We start from the raw sequence: 11,911 nt of genomic DNA, 5'->3' as shown, positions 1-11,911 counted from the left end.
ATGTAGAAACTAGACTTGTAACAGTTCAAATTCAGATTGTTTTAATATTAAAGGGAAATGCCACCCAAATGCAGAAGGTAGGGCAGTCACTGCATTTAGAGTCCACCCCAAACACAGAATGATTCTGTCTTGAGATCTGTAATTTAATTTTATCTACAAAGACTATTTTCCAAACAACACCACATTCATAGGCAATGGGAGTTAGGACTTAAATATATCTTAGGGGACACAATTCAACCCACTACACTAAACTTAGGCAATTACTTCTTCCTTTGGATCCTCAATTTTCTCACCTCTAAAATGTGAAGCCTAATTTTATGGAGACACAAAGAAAATTAGGCTCAGCTGGGCTAGCAACACATACTTGTAATACCAATGTTGGGAAACTGAGGCAGAAAGATCCAAGCTGGAGTCTAGTCTGGAAAATCTATCTCAAATAAAAAATAGAAAGGACTGAGTTCAATCGCCAGTAACACACACACACACACACACACACACACACACACACACACACACAGATTAGGTTCTCTTACGGCGAGTCAAAGAATTCAGTCACAAAACAGCAAATATATCAGGACTCCACATGTAGGAGATATCTGAAGTAGTCAGATTCATAGAAATAGGACTTGGAAAGCAGGGAGTGGAAAGCACAGTTATTTTAATGGGTGTGAAGCTTCAATTAATGGGTATTAAGCTTCAAGATAAAAAAAGTTATAGAGACTAGTTATTCAACACTGTGAATGTTTTCGACACTACTGAATTACACTTAAAAATAGGAAAGCAGGAATTTTTACCTTATGTGAGTATTTTTTTAAACAATAGAAAATGTGAAAAGAAAAAAGGACTAGATGATTGCACTGGAAGCCACTTGTGAATATTCAAAGCACTCAGCACACACTAGGCTTTCTGCCTGCTATACCCCAGGCACAGAACCCCGCCTGGTACAAAGTAGATGCTTAGCAAGTGTTCACTGATTCCGTGAATCATCTTTCCTATCATTCCTATTATTCACAGTGGGAGACGAGGGGGCATGAGAGAGGGGTAAGTAGCAGCAGAGCCTTCTCTGGAGACAGAGGACCAGTAAAGGGCCACTGTGACACTCCCTCTCTGTAAGACCAGATCACCCAAAGTTGTTCCAGATAGAAGAAAAGTTGTTCCCAGTGTGATGATTTGTTGGGAGCACACCCGAGCCCTGCAGTGCCCAAGCAGAGGCCTTTAAAGTCCTCTGCTTTAAAGAAGGTCCCCATCTCGCTCCACTACCTTGTCTACAGCAGTGAGGGGTAGCAAGAGGAAGAGGTCTTCAGTCCCCAAGAAAGAATTGCAGAGAAGACCCTTTGTATGTTCTGTAGAGCTCCTGCAGAGCATTATGGGAAATATCTGGACTTTAGAAAATATGACCCAGAGACCACCTGCATGTCATCTTGGAATAAGGTTTGGGTAGCCCAATCCTGTCCTTAACCTTTGGGACTTCCCTGAGCCTTTTTAGGAACTTTTGTAAAGGTTACAGAATAAGCCAGGCATGGTGCCACACACCTGTAATTTCAGCTACTCAGGAAGCTGAGCTGTGAGGATTATAAATTCAAGGTCAGTTAGGGCAACTTAACAAGAATCTGTCACAAAATTTTAAATTAAAAGGGCTGAGGATGTGTCTCAGTGACTGAGCATGTGCCTGGCATTCCTGAGGCTCTGGGTTCAACTCCTAGTACTAAAGGAAAAAAAGTCACATCTACTACCGGATGTGGTAGAGGAAGAAGGTGTGGAGAGCCTTGAAAGATTTTGAGATCTTGGTTGGAAAATAAAACGCCTTTCTGAATCTTGATAGGTAGCGGTTTAGTAGGCAGAATTGGGGAAAAACAAAAATGGCAATACAACCAGCGACCTGTGGCCCAGCACCCGAACGGGGTTTGCAGATCCCCTTTGAATGAGAAGCCTCCCCAGGAACCCTGAGCAGAGGGGCTGGTGAGGCTGGACCTCGCCCAACACTGCACTCTGATCTTCACGCAGAAAGCGTCAATCAAAAGACAAAAACTAAACAGAAATCAGGACTCTGTTTTTGGTCCTTCATGTAAATTTGCTTTAAAGTTCACCCTAACCACAGAGGTGATGACTTTCACCATAGACATGGAAGCACCTCTGGGGATGGGTGGGGTGGAACTGGCCCTGCATGAAGAACTGTCCTTTCATACCCAGAGCTGGCACGCGGGAGGGAAAGGAAGGTCCAGCTGGCCTGGGAAACAAGGAGGGCTGTCTGTGCTCCAGGACCAGCCAGCAAGCAGGCCGCGAGTGTCAAGCCGAAACAGAGGGGCTGTCTTCATGTCAGGCCTCCGCCTGGGCTCGTAATATCGCCTCCCCTGTCAGGATGAACCAGCCTAGAGCCAGAGACCAGCGGGAGCCAGAAGGGAAGGTCTGTGGAGGTCCTTGACCCGTCCAAACCCACAGCAGAAAGACACTGTCCTCCTTTCTATCCCAAAGACCAATCAAGTCTGCCTGAAACAGAGTGCCCCATCTAAGAGAGAGACAGACAGAGACACTGACAGGAAGAAATAGATTTTAAAAAAAGGAAAAGATTCTAAGAATAAGTTATTTCTTCCTCTGTAACTGGTTTAGTGGGGACTAGATAGAACCAAAAAAATGGTGGCTGGAGAAAAACTGATAGTACTGGATGTAGCCAAGAAAAGGAAAAGTGCTGACCCTGAGCCAGGAAAGGACCTGGGGAAAGCAAGAGTTGGTGTCAGGGGTGGAGGAAACCTTCTGCAGGTCCTGTGAGAGTGCAGAGACAGTCGAGGAAGCCAGTGAGAAAGGCTGGAGGATGGTCACGGTCAAAACTAATCCTCAGCCCTGAGCTGAGCTCCCCGGGCTCGGGGTAGGAAGCAGCCAGCCCCACACAATAAAGTTGGCAGAGTGGCAGGAGTGGGAGGGATCCGCTGGGCCAGGGCTGGCTTCCTCTCTCTGAGTCCTACCAGGTGAGAAAGCTCGGCCTAGACTGGGAGGTCAGGACAGTTCAAGGGTTAGCTAGTTCTTGCCTCACAGAACCCTGATAGGCCACGAGCTATTCAGTCATGGCCTGTGGGCTGAGAGCATAGCTCATTTATTTATTCAGCAAATGTTTATGCAACACCACTCTGTCACTCCCTGTGCTGAAGTCATTTACTGTGTCACACTCTCTTAAAAATAAAATCTTTCAGAGAGTTACCACCTGACCTGAACTGTCACTTTGGGGAAGAGGAGCAAGGCAGGAGGCTGTGCCTACACTGGGACGAAAGCCCAGAAATTCTTGCTGTGCTCTCTGCTCACAGGCCCCCACAAATCTCAAGTGCACACCACGATAACTTCCTTTCTTTCTGGAAAGCAGAAATCAATCTCATCACTTCCAGGCAACCCAAGTCACATTAGTGATATCTCAAGTATTCTGAGTCAGACAGATAAGGGTTGCCTTCCCCTGCTTTTCTCCACGGGTGGACAGCCCTGGGTGGACACAGGGCCATGTTCTGTCCTCCTGGCCTCTACAAAGACACCAGTTGCTCTGGCAGGCGTGACTTCGCCCAGGCTTGTTCCCTCCTGGGCTTTTCCCGGAAATCAAGACAGAAGCTCTTTCTGTCTCAGATCCTCCCAAACTTATCTTGAATCTTTATGGGGTGTTGAGGCTTGTTTTTAATTGTGGTGAAATGCACATGACATAAAATCTACCAGTTCAGTGGCCTTATGTGCAATCACACTATGTATAACCATCACCACTGTCCATCTCTAGGGTGTTTTTATTTTACAAAACTGAAGTCCTGTACTCATTACAATGCCCCCTCTCCTAATCCCCCCAGCAACCACCATTCCATCTTTCTTGTGAATTTAGCAACTATTAGATACAGCAACAAGAACGGTTGTCAGTAAGTGAAATAACACATTATTGTGCTTTTGTGTGTGGCTTATTTCACATAGTGTAATGTCCTCAAGGTCCATCTATGTTGTAGCACCAGACACAATTTCTTCATTAAGGCTGAATACTATTCCATTGTGGATTTATATCATATTTTCTTTTCCATTTACCTGTTGATGGACATTTGCTTTTGTATTTGCTTTGGAGGACAATTGCAAATAATGCTACTAGGAACCGCATCAAGCAAGTTTTTTGTTTTCTTTACTTTTTTATAAATAACACAAACACAGGGTTTCATTAAGTTGCTAAGATGCCCAACTAGACTTAAATGATACTCCTGCTTCAGGGTGCTGGGATTATAAGCATGTACTACCACAGCTGGATCAAGTTTTTGTTTTCAATTATTTTGGATATATATAAGGAAGCAGAATTGCTAGACCATTTAGTTTAATTTGGGGGGGAAGAACTATACTGTTTTTCACAATATTGTACTATTTTACATTCCTATGAATAACGCACAAATATTACAAGTTCTCTGTTTTCTCACAAACACTTATTTTTTATTTTTGCTCCAACCACCCATTTTTTTGAAGGGGTACAACATAGTCTACCTGTATGGTCCAGAACACACAATCCTCCTGCCTTGGCTTCCTGAGTTCTGGTATTACAGATGTACACCACCACCCTGCCTGTTGTTTGGCTTTTGCTTTTGATGATAGCTGTCCTAGTGGGTGTGAGGTGGTTTCTTACTGGGATTCTATCTTGAGTTAAAAAAAAAAAAAAAGACTTCTGGCCCCTGAAGGATCCTACTAGAGAAAGGCAATGTACTCACATCAGGGTCAGTCTGCCATTTGGATGTCATTTTTATGTTTGTTTGTTTGTTTGTACCAAGAATCAAACTCAGGACCTTGTGCTTGCCAGGCAGGTGCTGTGTCACTGCACTGTATTCCCCACACTTATTTTTATGTCTTTTTCATGGGAAACAGCTCTCCATCATTGATTCTTCCACGTCTATTGTTCATTTGACAGAGCTTCCATGCTGGGAAGCAAAGAGCGAGCAGGAGGCCATGCAGGGCCTGCTGCGGCAGACAGTCCCTGCTCCAGGGCCGATGGCTCTGCAAATACCGTGCCATCACATTTTATGTGTGCTGCAAAATGGAGACAGTGGGGAAGACTGGCTTATAGCATAAATGTTGTTTGCTGAGTATTTTGGCCTTGGCTCTTAGCATTCCAAGTTAAAATTTAAGAATTCTACAATCCTTTCCTTAAAAAAAAAAAAAAGAAAAGAAAAGCTCTACTATTCCAAAGGAAATGGGCCTGGATTCTTAAATCATGAGCTTTGCTGTGAGTTGAGATGTTATTTTGAAACTCACCAGCTGCTTTGTTCTGTCTGTGGCACGTGAGTATCCCCAAGGTGACCAAACCCAGCAGGTCGTTGAGGCAGGAGGGGGGGCAACAAGGGCAGTCCCAGTGCCAGCCTCCTCGATTCCCCAGCACACAGGAAGGACGTCCTCACCCTCCTGCACTGAGCAGGTGTCTTCTGGCCTCAAGGCACTTCCTTTCCAACACCGAGGAGGATGCTCCTCTAGCACAGCAGCCAAATGGTGATGTGCTGGTTTCCCAGAAGAAGAAAACAGAAAGAGAGAGAAACAATCTGGGTGCTATAAAGAAATAAGACAAAAGAATGATGTATTTTTATGGCAGGGAAGCATTTGGCAGGCAGGGAACTGGCTGGGAAGCTCTCCACCTGATTCACTCCCTGTGACAGACAACATGTGAGCTTTGAGGTCAGTGGCTCATCCTTTCTGTCCCAGTTTCCTCTTCTGCAGAGCAGACACTAATCATATTACTGCATGTGTGGTGGAAATGGATGAATAATCAGTGCATCTCACAGAGGGCGGATGCCCTAAAACACAGAGTCAGGAGTGGGGCTGAGCACTTATCACTGGGAAGTGGGACAGATCCATTTGAGGACTGCATTTTCACACTGGATTTGGAAATGCTTTTAAGTGCATCCTACATGGATGCACTCTGAGAAAAGATGAAGCAGACAGAATAGTAAGTTCCTGTCATTCATAGAAAGCCTCTCTACTCCTCATGCAACATTCCCCAGAGTGTAAGTAAGGGAAAAAAATAAATAAATAAAGTACTTTTCTTTAGGCTAACTCAAAACCCTAAAATGTTCCATCTTAAAGACCCCTCAATCATCCTCTGGTGTAGTGGTCTTCAAGGTTGGCTTGATTAAATCAGTAGAATCCAATTAAATTTTGGACAGAACCCAATACCTAAGACAGATAAAAGTGCAACTGTTTGGTGAGCTGAGTTTAGGATTTGTCTACCTGAATGGGGTTCAGTGCAATTCCCTTACAATTCATAGGCCCAAGCCTTCTCCAAAACCCTCCTCTTTCCAATGAAAACACCCCCATTAGCATGATTCTCACATTTGATAAATGCGGATCGATGTCTAGAGAGGTCATAGTCCCAGCCCAGATGTCTGGAATCGGGCTCTGGTGTTTTCTCTCCACATCACAGCAAGAATATGCCATGATGGTATGACGGCCTTGGTGATGGAAGAAGTCCTAGAGAGCAAGCATGACCCTCATGGAGAGAAGGCCAAAGATGGAGAGGAGGGGAAAAAACAAAGAAACATGTCTGACTGAAGAAGGTCCTAAGTTTTCTCAAATATAAAAGACACTGCAAACAAAAAGAGAGAGACCTCTGTCCTTTGACTTGAGAAAAGAGGGAAGATAATGCTCTATTCTTTTTTTGGTCCCTTGAGTAAGAAGACCACATCTCCTATGTTAGAAAGGGGCTTAAATTACTGAGATCACCTAATGCTGAAATAAGCACTTTACAAAATGCTCTTTCTTACCTCAGTGCTAACCTAACCTCAATGTTATCACATCTTGGTCTTCCCCTGAAGGCTTTGTGATCAATCTATGCAATATCTAGAATAGTGAATCAGTATAGTAAAGTTGATGTGTTCTGCATGTCTCTGTACCCCTATGCCTATCTCCATCTCTGTAACTATGATAGTTAATCTTACAGGACTTGATCGGGCCACAGGGTGCCCAGATGAAACACTATTTCTGGATATGTCTGTTAAGGTGCTCCAAAGAAATTAGCATTTGAATCAGTGGATCAGCAAAGTAGATGCCCTTCTCAAATGGGTGGCATCATCCTATCTAATCAGGGCTTGGATAGATCAAAAAGCTGAGGAAGGAGGTATTTGTCCCTTTTTCTTCCCCACTCTGTGCTTGGGGGAGGGGCAGGGCTCTCATTTCATCTTCTGTCCTCAGCCTGAGATTTACAACTGTGATTCTCAGGCCTTCAGACTGGAACCAAATCACAACCAGCTTTCCTGCGTCTCTGGCTTACCAAAAAAAGAGAGTGGGACTTTTTGTTCTCTGTAAGCGCATGAGCCTGTGCTCATAATTCCATTTTATTGGGCGGGGGGGGAGGGGGTGGTAGCTCAGCAGCATAAGCACCTGCCAGGTAAGCGCGAGGTCCTGAGTTTGAGCCCCAGTACAAAAAAAATTTATCTTTTTATATATTTCAGTGTATTTTTATGCATACATTTCCTATAGTTTCTGTTTCTCTGTAGAACCTTAATATAATGACATTTTCTCTAGTTACTGTGAATACAGAGGAAGTTTTCCAAATACATTACCTAGAAAGTGTATATGTACAGTGTAAGGTATCCAGTTGGTACCTTAATCTTTATGAAACCAAGTCAACTACACCAAGAAATTATTTCCAAGTCTGACCCACAGTCTCACCTTTTGTGTTAAAAATTCCCTAGAGCTGGAGGGGCGACGTTCCTGGAGACATTACCACAATGAGTAACATTGCCTATCAAAACATATCTGGGAGCCAGGCATGGTGGTACAATCCTAGAATCTCAGCATTTGGAACAGGAAGGTTGAACATTTCAGCCTACCAAGAGCAACTTAGCAAGACCCTGTCCCAAAATAAAAAACCGTTAGAAATATAGCTCAGGGCAAAGGCACTGGGTTCAATCCCCAGTACAACAACAAACTAATCCTAGCTTTTGACCATGACTTCTAATAATTTATCCAACAGAAATGTTGAAGATGTACAAATAGACTTACGTTCAATGTGGTGTTTATAATATTAAAATTTGGGAGTAATCTTAATGGCTATCAACGTCTTCAGTTCATTAAAGTTCAGTGTATTTATATAACCAATCGGTTGTATAAATTATAGCTAAGATATATGATAAAACAGCATGATGCTATTAAGTTCATTTGTAAGAAAATATTTAGAGTCATGGAAGTATTTATAACTAGCAGGGTAAAAGGCAAATTATAAAATAGCATAATATAGTATATTATCCTAAATTGACATTACATACTTAAAAATAATAATTAGGCAACAAGGGTAATGAGCATAAATTGGGACCTCTCTATTTCTCAATACCTATTATAATTGATTTGGTTACCAATTTGATTTTTATCACTAGCAATTAATATGATCACCAATTCTATGGGACTATAGAAGGGTAAAGGCAGTGCCAAGACTCTTCTGACTCTTACAGATGAGGATGAGAGAGGAGACGCTTTCGTTACTATGGCTGTGCCGAGTTGACCCAGATATGAAATTCAAGCTCACTTTTAATTTATATAAATACACAATTATTCACATAAATGTACATTATTACTCACATAGATGTACATAGATGTAGCATTAAGTGTTTGGGTAGTTGGAAGGATACAGAAAGAGACAGAGGAGCTTACATGTTAATCTTGTAAATCTCTTTTAATTGTACCTTAGACTTTCACTCTCTAAATGCCTTTGACCTCTACCAATGTCTTCAGTTCATTAAAGTTCAGTGTATTTATGGAACCAATATGTGGTCCATGTAAATTATAAAATGTAAATTTAAAAGTAAACATGGAAATTTTAAAAGGTAAAGGCTTTACAGTATCATGGGAAAATGTCAGAAAAATAACAGTGTGACAAATTTGGGCATGACAAAACACCCACATCCAGTATACGTGGCTATCGTCTTCCAGAACCGCCATCCTGTAATAATTACATTTAGTGCTTTGCATACTAGAACAGCGGTAGAAAAAAATAATCAGCTCAGCCCAAGTGATAGAGCTACCACAACCCATTTCTCACATAAAATCTCATCATTAAAAAGGAAAGTAACACACTCAAAAAAAGGAAAAGAAAACTCTTGTCCAAACAAACGAAAAAAAATTTGCCAACATACCTGTTATTGAAAGAAGAAAACAGTGGTGATTTTATTTCATATAAGATAGGCTTTCAAAACATCAAATGTACATTTTAAAAACAAAAATCAGAGCATCTGAAGAGAGAGCTGAAATCCCATTGCTCCCTGTTTCAGCAATGCCCCCCGCCCAACATCCAGCCTCCAGCCCCATTTTATCCAGAGGCTCTGAATCCCAAAGTCGTGTCTGTGCCTGGGATCTCAGCAACCCTTGATCAGAGAGAGCAGGTGTTCTGTTTTGTCTTGCCTCTCTGTAGAAATGCTGTTCTTGGATTTGATTTTTTAACTCTCTTATTTTGCCCATTAAATTGTCCTTTACATTTCTTTCCTGTCATCCACAGTTGCTCAACAACCAGTAAGACAGAATTCAAAAGAGACTGCGCTTAGCATAGACCGTGCAGCTCAGCTGGGTTAGGCCACCCCCATGTGTCTCTAGAGGGAACTACCATTCAAGATTTTTGAAATATCATCACTTTGAATCAATAATCCATACTAGTCTTTTGTCTGCTGACACTGAAAGCTTACTACACCTAAAGCATCAGGGTAACAGATACAAGAGTGACTAAAACAAAGGACTTTGTCCCCTGGACACTTTCATAGGGGAAAAGTTTCAGAGGGAAAGCAGATATGTAGAAACAAACTCTTAAAAAGGAAAGCAGCAAATCCCTTTAGTTGTTACAGAAGAAGTGCTCTGACGACAAAGCTTGGGGGCATCTGAAAGGTTTCAGGGACGTGACATTTGACATAGGCTGAAGATGGATAATGATTCAAAGTCATTCATTCATCAGCTATTTTAAGCAGTAGAAACTCAAGTTATCAAGATAGGCAAAGGACCTATAGAAGTAGCAAGAAGTTTTGTGTGTTTGAATCATGATCTACCCAGGATATTAAGGTAATCTGAGATTTGAAAAGTAAGGGGTTTTATATCTCAAAATAAAGAATGTGTGCCATAACAGCATCAAGAGAAGATACTTGAGCAGAAATATGATGTTCATTTATTAAACAGTCTTGCCAAACAATGAGAGTGTGCCAGGTGCAAAGTGTTGGGTGCACAGTGGTGAGAAAAGCATGCATTAGCCCTGCTGCCAGAACTTAAGTAGAGTCAGAAGAGAAATGATCAAGAAATTGATACAGACACACACCTAATTTTAAATGACTATTAGACTGATGAGGACAAGGAACAAGATCCTATTAGAGCATATAGAGGTTGGGACTATGTCAGGAAATCTTCGGGAGTCAGGAAGCCTTCTCTAAGGAAGTGATATTTTTGGAAGTGGGACCTGAACTTTTGGAAGTAGGTGATGGCCAAGTGAAGATTTGAAGGATGAGTCTTCCACAGTTATGGAAAGGCTCTGAAGCCAGAAGGCATTGGTACAACTCCAGACTGGAAATCAGCTCACACAGGCACAGCATAGAGGATGGCTGCCATGGACTTGGGATGAACAATTAGAAAATTTAGTCACAGGGAAAAAGTTCCATTTATACTAGAAGAATAAATTCTGGAGATCTAATGTAAGGCAAGATGAGGATAGTTAATAATACTGTATCATTACTTGAAATTTGCTGAGAGAATAGATCTCAAACGTTCCCATAACACCCACACAAATTGTAGTTATATGAAGTGATAGATATGTGAGTTTGATTGTGGTGATCAATTCATAATGTATGCATATACTTACAATATCACATCATACATCTTGAATGCATACAATTTTGATTTGTGAGCTATGTCTCAGTAAAACTGGAAAAAAGAGGGCTGGTTGTGAATGGAGAACGGAGCAAAGGGCAAGAATGGCAGTGTTCTAAACAGGGAAACTGATTCTGGTCCCTGCTGGTCTTCCAAGCCATGGCAGGGAGACTAGGTTTTAAGTGCGTGGAGGAGCTGCTGACAAATTGATCCACAATTTAGAAACATCATCTAGGGACGGTGCAGAGAGGTATGGGAGCCTGTTACTTATAACCACAATGCTGTGAAGCATACACATTTTATCAGTGTGTATATCACTCTTCCATATCCTTCACTTAAAGGTACAAGCACGTTTCATTTCAGGTGTATGAGCAAACTCTAGAATCTATACTAAGTTAAGAGGTAATAAAATGAAGTTAATTTCATCCATACACATTTCTCCCCATTTAGTCTCTAAACTAATTTTCACTCAACTTGAGGTATGGGTCTTTGTAAAAAAAAAAAAATTTAAGTTTGTCAAAAGCATTTGGGTAAAGACTGTTGTTATACATAAAATACAGAAGAAAGAAACCGGAGCACTGACAAGCATGCACAGCTATATGCAACCACAAAATTCTAAAACCTTTCGGTTAATAGGACCTTGAGTCTCCTGAAGCTTCTGAGGTTTGGGAAGCAGACATGGGGAGTAAAATGAGACTGGAAAGCCAGAGCTAGAGAATCAGCCAGATGCCAGAGGGAATCCCCGCTGAAGCCAAGTTCCCAAGTCTTCCCCATCACATCTCTGAACTATGCCATCTACAACATCTGTGGGTGTTATGGGAACATTTGAGATCCTTTCTCTAAGGCCTAGAATAACATTTTTTTAAAAGTTCAAAAACCACTCTACAAGAAGCTAAAAATCTGCCATTTACTTTTCTGTCTCTGCACCTTGAGCAAGTCTAAATCTTCTTTCATTCTTGCATCAAATCCAAGATGCCAGACTCCCTAGAACTGTCTTTTTATTCTGCTTTATTTCTGCAACATTTGGCCAAGCCTCTGTGAGTCCTTAAAGGAAATGTGAAAAGGTAGAAAAGACACATCTGTACAGTAAAGACAT

This window comes from Cavia porcellus, unplaced genomic scaffold (genome assembly GCF_034190915.1).
Source record: "Cavia porcellus strain 051 isolate PalLab524CR breed Dunkin Hartley unplaced genomic scaffold, mCavPor4.1 scaffold_13, whole genome shotgun sequence".
NCBI classification, from domain to species: domain Eukaryota; kingdom Metazoa; phylum Chordata; class Mammalia; order Rodentia; family Caviidae; genus Cavia; species Cavia porcellus.
The sequence above is the reverse complement of the archived record's forward strand: the minus strand, read 5'-3'. Positions refer to the sequence as shown.